This window comes from Sinocyclocheilus anshuiensis, unplaced genomic scaffold, assembly GCF_001515605.1.
Source record: "Sinocyclocheilus anshuiensis isolate Anshui unplaced genomic scaffold, SAMN03320099.WGS_v1.1 scaffold218, whole genome shotgun sequence".
Lineage (NCBI taxonomy): Eukaryota > Metazoa > Chordata > Actinopteri > Cypriniformes > Cyprinidae > Sinocyclocheilus > Sinocyclocheilus anshuiensis.
In genome coordinates this window covers 456239-468972 of record NW_015547665.1, presented here as the reverse complement: position 1 = coordinate 468972, position 12734 = coordinate 456239, and the positions used below count along the sequence as shown (strand labels likewise).

Genomic DNA, 12734 nt, shown 5'->3' with positions numbered 1-12734 from the left:
CCAGCAATGTTAACTTCTCTATTGTTGTTGTACAAGTAGGATGATTGGTCGGTGTAGCTTCGTATTTGTCCCGCCCCTCCTCCATTGATTGGACGGCTAGGTAAAAAGTGACAGTGACAAGCGCTGCGTTTTACGCAAAGCTAAACAATTTATCAACTCCCAGCTACAAAAAAAACAAAAACAGAGCAAACGAACTTGTAAAATATTATGATGGCAGTGCATCAAAATTCAGTGTCATCAGTTTGCCAAAAAGAACACAGAACATTTTACGCACCATTTGCACGTGGTAGGGAGCAGGTGTAAATTTATTTCGTACCAACTAACATTTTGAAAATACGAACACTTTCATGAATCCGAAAATTTATGTCAGAACAGCTTTACGAACGATTTACACAAAAATTTGTTCTGCTCGTGTTTCATGAATGAGGCCCAATGTCTCTGATGAAACGTGTCTTTAGAATATCAAATATAGCCAAATCTTTCTGTCTCCCCCTCACACACTCGCACATACACAAACCATGCGCCTCAGATGAACCATTTACCGCTTATTGATCAGGATGTTTATTGGGTCACCCCATTTTAGTGTTTTTTTTGGGTTGGGTGTCGTACGTGTGTTTGTGTGAAACTGTGCCAAGTCAGAGATTAAAGTTTAGGAACCGGTCATGCAACGTAGTTTTTCAACCAGTGCTGCTTGGATACTCATAACCACATCGTTAAACCAACTGGAAATAATAGTGATATGACTACAACAACTTAATTCCAGATATGATGATTATGTAACTACTTACGAGAACATATCTTTTTATGTCATTATTCTGCCAAATCTGTGATGTATGACATTTTTTGACTTGTTACCTGTGCCTGGCAGTGTTTTGATCAAATTACTGTGAAACTGTGGACAGACTATAGAGGAAAATATATGAATATGTATTTGGAATATATTAATGATTTCTGTATATCTGTATATTTTCCTTCTCTGTGTTTATTCTTGCATACACAAACAATGCCGCAATGTAGTCTCTGAATACTGATATTTTAGGATAAGTTAAATATAGTACTTACATATGTACTGTAATTTCTAGATGACAATATTTCATTTCATTTACACAACTGCTTTTCTGATAAATATATAAATGATTTGCTAACCTATACAATTCAAAATTAACAGTAAATATTGGCATAATATATATATATGTGTGTGTGTGACCCTGGACCACAAAACCAGTCTTAAGTCGCTGGGGTATATTTGTAGCGATAGCCAAAAATACATTGTATGTGTCAAAATTATTGATTTTTCTTTTATGCCAAAAATCATTAGGATATTAAGTAAAGATCATGTTCCATGAAGATATTTAGTAAATTTCCTACTGGAAATATATCAAAACTTATTTTTTGATTAGTAATATGCATTGCTAAGAACTTCATTTGGACAACTTTAAAGGCGATTTTCTCAATATTTTGATTTTTTTTGCACCCTCAGATTCCAGATTTTCAAATAGTTGTATCTCAGCCAAATATTGTCCTATCCTTACAATCCAGTACCATACATCAATGGAAAACATATTTATTCAGCTTTCAGACGATGTATAAATCTCAATTTCGAATAATTGACCCTTTTGACTGGTTTTGTGGTCCAGGGTCACGTATATATATATATATATATATATATATAACTAAGTATCTTATGCTCACCAAGGCTGCATTTATTTGATCAAAAATACAGCAAAAACAGTAAAATTATTTACATTTTATACAATTTTTATTGATGGTAAAGCATCATTACTCCAGTCTTCAGTGTCACGTGATTCTTCTGAAATCATTCTAATATGCTGATTTGCTGCTCAAGAAACATTATTAGCAATGTTGAAATTGGTTGTGCTGCTTAATTTCTCTATGGAAGCCATGAAATTTTATCAGTATTTCCATAATCTTTGTTGAATAGAAAGTTCAAAAGAACAGCATTTATTTGAAATGGAAGTATTTTGTAACTTTATAAATGTTTTATTGTCACTTTTGATCAATTGAATGCATCCTTACTTAATAAAATATCAATTTCTTTAAAAAAAAAAAACTTACTGACCCCAAACTTTTTAATGGTAGCATAATTACCCATTTTGAGTATATAGAAAATAAACAGGCTACCAGCAACAAACCAGCAGGGAATAGATTTTGAAACCTAATTATTGATAGTGTTATTTATAATGTGAAAAGTTCATTAAAAAATACATAGCCACAATGCATGTACACTTTCATTAATTGACTTTAAAAAAAAAAAAAAGCTATCAACAAGCTCTTTTGAACTCACACATATGCTTAATTATTATCCTAATGTAATAACATAATCATCCAAAAGGAGTGTTTTGCATGTGTGATCAAATTGTGGGTCTTCTGGGTCTCATGAGGACATGATGGCGCAGTTATTGAGTAGGTACAGGGACCTGACTCTCAAGAAGTACTTCTCTCCAAGGCCCTTATTCTTGAGCAGGTTTGGGCCTCTAGCAGAAGGTAGGACTTTGTCTTGATTGTCCTCCATCTTGAATGAAAAGGCATTTGGTGTCTCTCTGTTCCTGGTTTGTGTGTTTAGCAGAACTTTGAGCTGTTTGTCTGCAGTTGGTGGCTGGACTTTCATGCCCAAATGTCCATCTCATTCTCACGGGTGTGTTTTAGATGTTTATGGTCTGCTCTGTACTGTCCCTCCATGTTATTTGTGGTTTAATTCAGCCTCTTCCAGACTGACTCTCAAAATATGTAGTTCTGTTAGTCTCTTTTGTCTTGAGTTTTTGATTCTGATGTAACTTCAAGCTGTGGTGTCCTCTTCATCAGTTTCCTCTTGGTCTTTTTTGCTGTTTCTGACTTCTAGTTATCCTCTGTGATGTTTTGTGTGTGTGTGTGTGTGCGTGCGTGCGTGCGTGCGTGCGTGTGTGTGTTAACTTACCGTTTGTATGTGATTAAAATGACAGACATTTGCTTTAAAGTCAACATAAAATCACAATAGAACCTATTTGCTGTTTTAATACTTGTTTCTGGTAATTTGGCATATTTTTCCAAAGTGCTTTCCTAATCCATCATCAAATTGTTCCACATCTGAAACGACTCTGATATCACCAAGGCCTTGTGGGATATTGGATCATATTAACCAATTAACAGTTTTCATGCAATTTCTGATGGACAATTTTTTTCTTGTTGAATATCATGATTATCTCAAAAACAAATAGCGTTGTAAAAGTAAAATAGGTTGCAAATGCAATTTTATGTTGACTTTGAACCCTAATTTTAACTGCATTTCTAGTAATTGTCGTACTGAAGTGATGCATAATGCAACATGCCAAAAACAATCCTTGTGATTGTTTTTTTTTTTTTTAAACAAACAGCCATTTTGTAGATGAACAATTATATCATAGAGACAGAAAAAAGTAAAACATTTAATATTTTTGCACAGTATAATATTGTACAAAAATGAATTAAAAATCTTAATACAACATTGACTAATGTGTATTTATAAATATTCATTGTTTTTTTTCATAATACAATAATTCACTAATGTTCATTTACACAAATTAATGTTAAGATGTACACTACCAGTACCATTCAAAACTTAAAGTTTGGTAAGATTTTTTTTTTTTTTTTAATAAATACTTTTATTTAGCAGTGATGCATTATATTGATCAAAAGTGACAGTAAAGGCATTTTATTTCAAAGAAATGCTGTTCTTTTGAACTTTCTATTGATCAAAGAATACTGAACAATATTAAGCAGCACAATGTCGTGTGACACTGAAGACTGGAGTAATGGCTGCTGAAAATTCAGCTTTGCAGTTACATGAATAAATTACATTTTAATACATATTCAAATAGAAAAGTTATTTTTACCTGTAATATTATTTCAAAATATTACTTTTTACTGTATTTTTGATCAAAAATCTTTTCTTTTTTTTTTTATTCTTACCAACCCCAAATTTTTGAACTGTAGTATATGGGTAGAAATTAACTAATGTTAACGTACAGAGCCTTTCTGTATTATATTGCTATCGAAATGGTCAAACACATTATTTAAAAAATGTGTAAATGGGTAAGAAACTTGATCTTTGACCTTTAACACCTTGCGTTCAGGTTACTATAGTCATAACCTCGCATTCATAACTCTCTTTCTCTGTTTTTTTCTTTCAGAAAAATCGATGGGACACAGGTAATTTCGACAAGGAGTTCACCAAGATGGCGGTTGAGCTGACACCAACGGATAAACTCTTCATTATGAATCTGGACCAAAATGAATTCCAAGGCTTCTCCTACACCAACCCTGAGTTTGTCATTCAGGTTTAACAGCAAACTCCAAACGATTGCTTCATTCAGGTGTGAGAGCAGGAGGCGGTCTCATTACCCAGAAAGCTTTATTTTGTCCCTGTGCATTGATTGTCCTCTCTCTTCACTTAAAAAGGCACAAACCCAGCAGGATCATACAGAACCAAACCAGGATTATACTCACAACCTCAACCTCAGAAACTCTGAATTGAAATCGACAGAGGAGAGAGAACGGTTATAAAGAGTGTATTCATAGTCTCCATGAGAATGTCTTGTCTTTTCATCTCCATGAGAATTATCCTACCTCTTTCTTTTACACATTCTCTCCATATATTAAGTCAGCTTTTTCCTGCAGCCCCTCGTTTCCAAAAGAATTAGCCTGACAACATGCAGCACTAATGGCTTTTTCCAGAGCTAATTAAGCTTAATGCAACCTTTTAAGTTAAAATCTGGTTTAAATTAGTAAAGCGTTTTTTTTTTATCAATTCAAAGTCAAGTTGCTGTGCATGAGTAAGTGGTAGATAAGCAAATATCCTCAAGAATATATTGCTAGATGTTCATATAAATGGTTGATATCTTTCAGCTTGGTCTGAGATTTCAGCACAAGCTTGCATTAGCATTACAGCAAAACAGTCAAATAATGACATCCATATGGCATTTAGTTTTCTCCCAGCATAATGGCTTCTGTTCATGAGAGGCTCTTAAAAATGCATTATTTATGATAGCTTGAAGGAAATACATAGGCCATCAGGCTTGATTTAGAATTTACATGCAACTCAAAAGCACATAGAAAAAGCTTTGAAAATCAACATTTTAATGTGAAAACAGTTCACTTTAGTAGTCCCAGAAATATGTTGATTGTTTGCCTTTGTTTTACATATCCTTTTGGTTTATTAAGTGTATTAGGTATACTGCAGATCAATAGAAGTCTGATATTAAAACTAAAATCAGTTAATGAGCTTATTTGTGAAAGCATCACATTGATTTTGAAGAGTTTTTTTAAGTTGAATTTTTTCTGGGAATTCTGTGCTCTCGTTGTTATGACATACTAAGTCATATTTATGAGATAAAAGAGGTAATTATGACATAAGTCATAATTATGACCTAAAAAGTCAAAGTAATATTTGTCATAATTAGGACTTTGTGTCATATTTTCAACTTTTTACATAATAATTAGGACTTTTCATACATTTAATTTTACAATTTTGACTTTTTGTCATTGTCGACTCACAATTTCGACTTTTTATGTCAGAATTTTGAGCTATGTCGTAATTTTGACTTTTTCCCTCATAATTATGACTTTTTTATGTCTCCGTTTTTACTTTTTATGCCATAATGACTTTGTGTCGTAATTATGATTTATTAAAGAATTCATCAATTGTTTCCCTTATGTGGCGGAATTGGATTTTTACAGAGAAGTTTGCATAATGCCCATTTTATGGTTAAAAACAGAGTCTAAGAAAGAAACCTTCTGCAAGCATGACAAAGAAAATTAAATTCAAAAAGCAGTGACTGTAGCATTAAATAACATGAAATAAATAGACGAAAATATGCTTATGAAAAAATGGATAATGAATTAGGAGACACGGGTCTTTAAGGGCACAGAAAAGTGCAACCGTATGATAATGCAGACTCCTGATTTGCAAAATGATGAAAATTACAAATACTGACTGGAAAATGTTATAATGCACTTTCAACCTTTACTATGTTTCAAGAATTAAGTTTCAGCATTTCTTTTCATTGTATTCATGAACAGATGATGGGTGCATGTGGTTGCAATCCTTGACAAAGTGCGTTAGTGCTGTTTATTGAATTGGCATCAGGGGTTGCATATCACTGGCTGCACAGAATGTGATTCATACTTTATGAGCTGAAGAACTATAACCACCAACTGAAACCCTAATGTGCCATATATTTTTGTGGGGGAATCTGCAGTGTTTGGGGAGCTCGTAATGTGCCATGTGTCTGTGTTAAACAGACTCCACAAGGAGTTTTAGTCTACCCTATGCATGCCTGGTAGAGCCCTTGCTCTTAAACTCGGTGTTAACTTATTAACCAAGTGTTTCAGTAATGGTTGGATCTGTTGTAGCATAGATCTTAATAAGGGTTATGGTGTGTGAACATTTCATTATGTTTTATTTTGTAATTAGATATATGAAATAGAAATATATTCTAGTCTTCCAAATGAAAACACATTGTGTGATCATGTAAACAGTGAAAAGTATCTGCTTTTCCTGAGGTGATAACTGGAAAAATGGGGATAATGTATAAATATATTGTATAATGTTTATTGTATAGTGTATATGGAGGAAAATGTTTGTGAAAGGCCTGTAGCCTGAACTATAAAGACGTGAACGCCGGAAAGAAGGATAGAAAAGCTGTTATTTTAAAACAACTGTATGTAATTTTTTACCTTGAAACATCAGTTTCAAAAATCAATCTGACTTATAATAAAGCAAATGGCTTCTGTTTCTTTTCCGTTTTCCCCTCAATCGTTTGAGGAGGATGTAAGTTTGATGAATGGGTATGAAATTCCACAAAAAGGGCGGATTGCTTTGCGGCAGCAACAAATGCTTGTGTAATTACAACAGTGGTATATTCACGACAGTGAATTCCGCTCACTTAACTGAGCTCCAAAGTCACAAAAATAGACAAAACTACATACAATTGCTTTAACTGGACGTTTTATGAAAACGTGTAGCTGACAGCCTTACTAGCATTCCTGTCCTGAACTATTAAATCTCTTCGGCATGTGCGTAACTGTAAATGAATAATGTGGCCTTTACACAACCAAGGCAATTGTCACACCTCAACCAAACATGCACTATTGTAAACCCCTGGCCCTGTAAATATTTTAGTTTCATGTTTTAATATATCATATTTTAATGATGATTGATGGTTTTTTTATGATGGCTTTAAAGGGCTTCCTGTACAAGAATCAATCCCCCCCAAAACATGTTTTATACTATGCAAGACAGATGCATGTCAACAATGACACATTAACATCCAGACAGCAGCAGTGGTTGGCTATGCGGAGGGCTATCGCTGGTGATTGCAGAGATATTTTGCATGTTATTTATTTATGCTATGTGTATTATTAAAGCTTTTTCAAATGCCAAACTGTGTGTTCATAATTTTTGTAAGTTTGTTTTATGAGGTTGTAAGGTTATGAGTCCATAAGGTTACTGGCTCATTCGCAAGAAAACTAAGAAATGTGTACCTGAACGATTTCAGGATGTTTTTCTATTTAAAGGGGTCATATGATGCAATTTCAAGTTTTCCTTTCTCTTGGACTTTGTAGAAAACGAAGCGTTTGAGAGAGGCGGGGCATAGAGGACCTACAATAATGTACAGTATTTGAAAAATAATGTGTTTTTTGAACATTAAAGCATGTCAACATATTCTGTTACACCAAATACACAAAATAATGAGCTTTAAAAAAGCATCATATGACCCCTTTAAAAGGTTACTGCTTAAAGGGATATTTCACCCAAAAATGAAAATTACTCACCCTCAAGCCATCCTAGGTGTGACTTTCTTCTTTTAGACGAATGCAATAATTGCTGTGAATGGTGGTCGAGATTTTGAAGCAAAATAAAGTGCATCCATCCATCATAAAAAAAGTACTCCACATGGCTCTGGGAATCGTGAACACACGTATGACAGTTAGCGGAAGATAGAGATTACGGTTTATAAAGTTTTAAATATGGAAATTTGTCTTACAGAAGGCCTTTATTAACCCCCCGGAGCCATGTGGAGCACTTTTATGATGGATGGATTGATGTACTTTTTTGGGCTTCAAAATCTCACCCCCCATTCACTGCCATTATAAAGCTGGAAGAGCCAGGACATTTTTTAACATAACTCTGATTGTATTCATCTGAAAGAAGAAAGTCATATACACCTAGGATGGCTTGAGGGTGAGTAAATCATGGAGTAATTTAAATTTTTGGGTGAACTATCCCTTTTACTTTGCCACAGATAGGCCTATTGCTGGACCACCATGGGGGCACATCTCCCCTAATATTCATACTAGTATTGCAAATATGTTTTTGTAATTTCTGATTCCGATTTTAGTGGGAAAACAACTACAAAGTGGAAAGGATGATATTTTAATATTAATTTGAATAAAAACACATGTAAATATGTATATGTGATGCTGATTTGTGAAAATGCTTAAAAATATAAATAATAGTTATGCCTTACACACTACAGAATGACATATATAAATATAAATATAGTACCTGTGGTTTTACCTGTTAAATATAATGTATCAGTCATTGCAGTAAGTCATTGGGATACAAACAGTTCCCTGTGAATCAAAGTATTATATAAAGCAGGAACTGTAGATTATGAAACATAGGGTACAGTTAGACTTTACAGTGTTCATGTTACATTCTACATGCACATGTAAAAAAAAAACGTAGGCCTATATGTCATAATAGCAACAGTGTCCAACCATTTATATTTTCCTTTTTTTTCGACTTTACTATTTTTGAGTTTCAACAACACTAATTCAAAGTCGTCCAAAAAGAGTCATAAACTATAAAAGGTGTGTAACCGTGGAGTGCAGATGCTCCTCACCACGGCGGGGGCTTTCGCAGCCTTCAGCCTGATGACCATCGCGGTGGGCACCGACTACTGGTTGTACTCGCGTGGAGTCTGCAGGACCAAAAGCGTGAATGACAATGACACCAACCGAAAGAATGAAGAGGTACTTACGCACTCGGGGCTCTGGAGACAGTGCTGCATGGAAGGTATTTTTTTTATAGCTCAAATTATGATTTTATTATGATTTTTATTTTATGATTGCACGTAAGTTAGCTATTGCTGTTGCAATATACCTGTGGTATAAGTTATTGTTGCAATAAAACTGTGGTAAATTGATTGTCATTGAATGAATGAATTAATGAATGAAATAAATGACAGAAATGTTCTGAAATGTCCTTCCCACATGGATTTGGTTGAGATTTAATGTTACTGGAATAATTAAATTATGGCCTACATACTTGCACACTAAAAAATGGTAATGTAAACCTAAACATTTCAATTAACTTAAAGTATTCAAAAATAGTATAACATTACCAAATCAACCTAAATACATTAATTTATTCTAAGAAAACTTATTTTCTATGGGTTAAATTAGGTAAAAAATAGCTATTGCAGGTTACCACTTTTTACAGTTTACAAAAAAGTACCAAAAATTGCCTTGCAATTTTTTTAATTGTACAATAGTTTGACCATGTTTTTTTTACATATATCATGCTATCTTTAAAGTACCTTGGATTACTCATGAATATAGTAAACATTCACTCTAATAGTATATATGTTACATCTTACTATCACTGTCATTACCACACACCACTTTTTTGTAATGCTTGTGGGTCAGATGACTATAAATGTTTATAAGTTGGAGCCAAATCAAACCCTGTGGGATGATTTATTTATCTGATTATTGATTGAATTATTTTTACTTTCTCGCACAATACACGTTCCTCTAGTTTCGACCCATCTGTCACACCCTCTCCTACTCTCTGACCTATATCAGTTCAAAGTCAATTCTTTTAATGGAAAGTGTAATGAAGCGTTCACTCTGTTAAAAGGGCATCAAAGTGGCAGCGTTCACTTTACGTGTGTGAATGCAGGAGTGTGTATGAGATATTTAGGGTAGTAGTAGACTTATGAAAGCTGTTTGACACAGACCATACACTTTCTCTACTATTGGTGTTCTCTATAACATAAATTATGCACACAAAAAGATACATCAACAGAAATACAGCTATTAAACATGCAGATGCATGTACATGCATGTGGCATCTACTTCACACGCACACACACACATGCCCATGCAGTGACTATACAACAACAAAAGAAGAAAGCAATGGAACCCCACTTTAATTAGCTTGTATATTTTGCTTTAGATCTCTAATAATAGTTACTGTGGCTCATGATGTTTGATATGTGGAATGACACTGAGAGAAAGAGAAAATGTTTTGCCCAGTTAAAAGAGAAATAGTGTTTGCCTGTCTGTGTTTTGAGAGTGTCTAATTAGATGGGAGAATATTGATATTGTTAATGATTTGATAGCATTAGTCCAATCATGTGGAAAATGGCATTGGCCATTAACTGAGGCATGTGTGATTGTGAATATGTCTGGTGTTTCTTACAGGCATATTTAAAGGGGTTTGTAAGAACATTGATCATTTTCCAGAGGACGCAGATTATGAACAAAATGCTGCAGAATATCTACTGCGTGAGTATCTACAAATGTTTCACATTCAGTTAAAGGTCAAACACACACAATAAAAAAAACTTAGTGAAAAGCAGCACTTGCGAACTCCATAGTTTCCAATTGAATCCCATAGTTACTAGAGTTATTGTCACCGTTTCTACGCATTTTGGAAAAGTGTGTAAAAGTACTGAATTTCATTTGAGTAATTGAGTCATTGAGTATTTGAGTATGAAAAAAAACAGTAAAAGAATATTTGGAAAATATTTGTCTTTGCAAACTATTGCCGCCGTTCGGTTTTGTAAATCAAACTGCATCAGGTGAATATACGCAGGTTCTTGTCATGTAAGCACATGCTATCACTTAAAGAAAACCAATAAAAAATATTGAGATGACAGTATTATATACTAAATCTAACGTTGAAAATAATGCTGTATTAACCATTTATGTGGAATACGGACTGAAAAATCTACAGAGTGGTGAGTATGGAATTTTGAAATGAAAAATGTGTAGGAATCCAGTAAAACAACAAAAATAAAATAATAAGTAAAATAATAATTATATATGATTTTTGCAAGAGAGCATCCTGACTTTCATTTCAATTTTACTTCAGTAAATCACTGTAAATGACTTTATATCAGAGACACTAATTTACAGATTAATGTGAAAATACACTATTAGAGATTAGTTATAATTTTTTGTTGTGTTTGTGTGACAGGTGCTGTGCGTGCCTCTAGTCTTTTCCCTATAATGAGTGTGGGACTGCTGTTCATTGGTGGAGTGTGTGTAGCCGCCAGTGAGTTCTACAAAAGCCGACACAACGTCATCCTGAGCGCAGGCATCTTTTTTGTCTCAGCTGGTATGTTTCTGCACATAGACTTTTACCTGATTATTTAAATGGGTATGTACCATAGATGTTTTCAAATGTGTCAGTTATGATTGTATCTGCAAACAGCAATCACAGGGTGAAGCACCTCAATATCAGCCCAGTATAAGGTTGAGTAAACTTGTTTGAGCATAGCAAAGCAGATTTAGCTTTACTTGTAACGTTTTAGCCTTTACCAGTAAGTGGCACTGTAACAAAATTTATGAGGTTTTCTTAAGACAATGAAATGGAAGAAATCATGCTTTAGTAAATCATATTTATGACATAAGAAGTCATAATTAGAACATAAAGAGTCAAAATTATGACCTATGAGATAAAAAGCTGAATTATGACAAAAAGAGGACATTTTAAGAAAAAAATCGAGATTATGACAAAAAATTATTAGATTAAATGTCGTAAATATGACAAAAAGTCAATAATGACATGAGTTGAAATCATGACTTAAAAAGACATAATTATGATAGTCCTTTTGTTTCATAAATGTGGCTTTTTGTCATAATACATAATTATACTTTTATGTCATAATTTTGACCTTTAATGTCATGGTTATTAGTTTCCCATATTTTTCTAAAATGTTTCCCCATACTTGTCCTTTTATTTAATAATTATGACTTTGTAGTTATAATACACAAACTTTTGTATCTCATAATTATAACATAGTATCTCAAAATAGACTTTTTGTATGTCATAACTATGACTTGTTTTTTCTTACGTGACAGAGTCAACATTTTGATCTAGTAAGTCACAATTATGTGATAAAATTAAAAATTATTGGAGAATAAGTCACAATTCTGAAATGAAATGTTGAAATTTATATAGGACTTTTTATGTCATATTTTCAACCTTTTATGTAACAATTCCTATCTTTTCATCTCATAATTATGACTTAGTATCTCATAATTTTGACTTTTTATGTGGCATAAAAGGGCTTCCATACAAAGACATGTGCAATGGTTCATATAAAACTACAGAATCGGTTCCAAGATAAAGTATTCATTTCTGTTTGGTGTCTTTGGTAACTTCATGATTCTGGAAAATGGCATTGAAGACAAATTTTGTCTTTGCGAGAGTTGGAAAAAAGTCTGAATACTCATTTTTTGCATTTGTATAATTAAAAAAAATGCAATGTTCAGGCTATATAATTTACATAAAATTCCATATGATCACGTTTTACGTTTCCGAGGACATCCTATGAGACAACTTCTAGGGACATTTCTTAGCAAATAGGTTGTTTGCAATCACGTGATTCTGATGACGCGCGAAATGCAGCTGGAGGGCAGGAAGTGATTTTTCTCTCCATAGAAATCACTAGCAGAAACTC

General features: G+C 33.4%; 1 pseudogene; it reads left to right on the top strand.

Annotated features, from left to right (window-relative positions):
* The first annotated feature begins 4056 nt into the window (after positions 1-4056).
* LOC107702496 (voltage-dependent calcium channel gamma-3 subunit-like) overlaps positions 4057-12734 on the top strand; it is a 10243-nt pseudogene continuing 1565 nt past the window's right edge.